Raw genomic sequence first — 3,277 nt, 5'->3', positions numbered from 1 at the left:
GCTGCGACAACCGGAGCGAGAGCGATCTCGACTTCTGCGTCCGAGGATGCCAGTTCCTGGTCTTCAAGGAAGGGTACCATTTCGATCCTCCAGGGTTCATCCCTGGAGTCAAACTTTGCAAAGAAGAATTTTGCAAAGCAGAAGTTTCGGGTGCTGGAGGCTCTCCAGTCGCGATGATCAACTGCATGGGGAATCCTAAATCTCCGGAGGAGGATTCGCCTCATGATTTAGACCCGGCATAGGGCCTTTTCCATTGGTAGCTCAACGTCCGTGGCGGACGGAGTCTGGCACTGCTCAGTGCTCGCAAGTGGCACTGGCAGCAGTTGAGGGTCAGGCATGCCTGACAAGGGGTCCGGAGGTGCAATACCTCGTGGACGACTTGGGTTTGGCTGCGGCAGAGATTCCTGCCCCAGCAGGAGATCGTAGCCTCTCCTAGAGTTTTGTTCGGGGGCGTCCGCTGGGCGTTGCTTGCTTGGGCAGCCCTCCCAATTTGTGGAGTGGTCTGCCCGCTTGCACGTCCTGCAGCGGTACTGCTCCTCCTGAATCTCTCTTCGGGGAGAGGGAGGACCTCTTGGTGGGCCAGCCCTTCGCGATTGGAGAGGGCTAGGCCTGAAATAATTTGGTTTATGCCCCTTCCGCGGACCACTTTGGTGGGTGGAAGGTGGAGGTTTGTCACTATTGAGAGTGTTAGATGGGGCCTCCGTGGAGGAGGTAACGCGGCTGCGGAGTGGCGTTGGTGACGGGCTTCCGCAGAGAAGATCCCGACCCAACAAGAAGACCACTCCGGGCTGAATTCCACCTACCACGCCAAGGCGGTGGGGTATCGTGCCCCAAGGTGTCATTACCTGGAGTTGGACCGTAGGAACGGTAATGGTGTGGCCCTCTATCCACTTCATTTCCCACCGGGTTTCTTCGTCAACCATGGCACCGGCTGGCACTTGGGCCCTAGTGATCAGGCTAATGTCTGCCGCAGTGTCTACTGTGACCGGAAGGGTCACTGGCAGGCTAGTGCTCTGAAGAGGGCCACCGAGATGAACTGGGTTTCCAGTCTCTCGGGGTAAAGGATCCGGTGCGGACCAGCAGCAGAAAATGAAGTGCTGATTAGGTTGACAAATTTGGTGGTGGGGACATGATGTGGACAGGCCGGAGATCCAGCATTGTAGTGGCTAGCAGCCCCACAGGATCTGCACGGGCCTTTTGGATGGGCTCGGTGGCCTGCAGTAACTGTTGGAGGAGAGGGCTGAGCGGATGAATCGGGAGCGGAGTTCTGGCTGGTAGGGTTAGGCTGCTTATTAGTGCCGAGTTTGTATCGGCACTCAGCTTCAGCGTGGCCCCCCTTCTTGCAATAGTTGCACAGGGTCTTGCTAGGCAGTCCATTCTTCGGGCGAGTGGAGTTCGAGAGATAGGCGGAGGGATGATTCGCTTCTGAGAGGTGCTATGCGACTGATTGAAGGTTTCCCACGAATCAGCCATGCGACAAGCTTCCATAAGTGTGGAGGGCTGTTTATCGTTAAGATATACAGCAAGGGGCCCTGGCACACATTGGAAAAGGTCTTCTAGCATGGTCCGATTGAAAAGATCCTCAAACGTCGTGCAGGCCAAGGAGTCAAACCAGCGCGTACCGGACTGGGTTTTGTGACATGCCCATTCCGTCCAAGACCAGCCGACTTCCTTGGCAAGACCTCGGAACCGTTGTCTCCATTTTTCTGGGGTTATCTCGTAGGCCTTTGTAATGACTCTACGAACTTCCGCCATGTTGCCTCTCTGGCTCTTCTCCAGTGAGCGAAGCGCTGCCTTGGCTTTTCCCTCCATATGCTTGGCTAGTATTAAGGCTCTCTCCGTCTCCGTTGTGCTGTAGTTATCGAAAAGAGCCTCGATCTCCTCCAGCCATGCTTCTGGCTCGTCCTCAGTCCACTTGGGGACTAGGGAATTGATGCTCGAAATTGGAGCGTTTGATGCAGCAGGTGTAGGACTGGAGGCTTGATGGCTAGCCATAGCTTCGGCATTCTCCATTTTCGCTCTCTCAAGCTCGAGCTCCTTCTCCTTTAGGGCTAACTCAGTTTCCTTGCAGGCTAACTCATGCTGTCTTCTTCTTTCTTCTCTTTCCTCTTCATATTGCCTTTGCTCGGCTTCACACACCCTTCGTTCTTCTTCATACTTCCTCTGCTCGGCTTCATACTTCCTCTGCTCGAGTCTTTCTTCCTTCTCCCGCTTGGCCAAGTCGTCCACTTGCTCCTTGACCCAGGTAGTAAGTTCCGAGCCGGTGAGACCTGCCGCCGTCCCCAGCCCCAGGAAGGTTTTATAATGCTCTGCTGCCATGGTTCTGGTGGGGAAGGGCGTCTAACCGGGTCGACTGGGCGTACTTGGGCAGCGAGGAAGTGTCTCTTCAATGACGTGGCACCCTTTCAAAAGGTGGCACTGTAGTTTGGGTGTGCCGTGTACAGGTCACACTGGTGGCACTCAGTATCCCTAGGCACTGGTGCAGGTTAGGTCCCAGAAGAACTTTCTCTTCTGTGTTCCCTTTTGTTTTCTTTTTAGTGGCACTTATGGTGCCAATGTGTTCCTAGGGACCCTCTACTGGAGTCCAACTAGGCTATATGGGAGGAAAGGCACTCTACACCCCTGCAGAGTGCAACAATCGAATGAGAGAGAAAGGGAAGGTAAAGAGAGAGAGAGAGAGAGAGAGAGAGAGAGAGAGAGAGAGAAGTACGCTATTCAAGTGATGACAGTGCTGCAAATTATTGGCACTGTGGAATAAAGTGAATTTGGGTTTTTTCTTTAAAGATCCTCGTGAGTGGCTGGTCCCAGTACCCAACCCAGTGCTGGCCCCTTCTTTTTTCAGAGGGTGAAAACTACTGTTTGCTTCTGTCTGGATAGCAGGCCTCACTCGTGACCGACAGTTTATCACTGTATTGTAATTACTCTTAACTTGTCCTCATCTATTGTGGGACAGAGGTGTTTCTTTTATTTCGTTTAATCAAATTAATTGTCTCGGTGTCGGCCCTTTTTTCTTTGAAGAGGGTCACATACACTCGATTAGGTTATGACGCTTACTTGAATGAAGAGAGAGAGAGAGAGAGAGAGAGAGAGAGAGAGAGAGAGAGAGAGAGAGAGAGAGAGAGAGATTTTCAATCAGCCAATTTCTTGCTGGTTGAGAACATTATAAGCAAAGATTTGATACATGCACAATGGCATGGATCTTAATAAAATGATATAGACGTCGTCTTGGCTTCCTTAGGGATGGCTTTATTATCTTAATTTTCCTGGGAGCCGACGT

This window comes from Macrobrachium rosenbergii, chromosome 26, assembly GCF_040412425.1.
Source record: "Macrobrachium rosenbergii isolate ZJJX-2024 chromosome 26, ASM4041242v1, whole genome shotgun sequence".
In the NCBI taxonomy this organism is placed as follows: Eukaryota; Metazoa; Arthropoda; class Malacostraca; order Decapoda; family Palaemonidae; genus Macrobrachium; species Macrobrachium rosenbergii.
The sequence above is the reverse complement of the archived record's forward strand: the minus strand, read 5'-3'. Positions refer to the sequence as shown.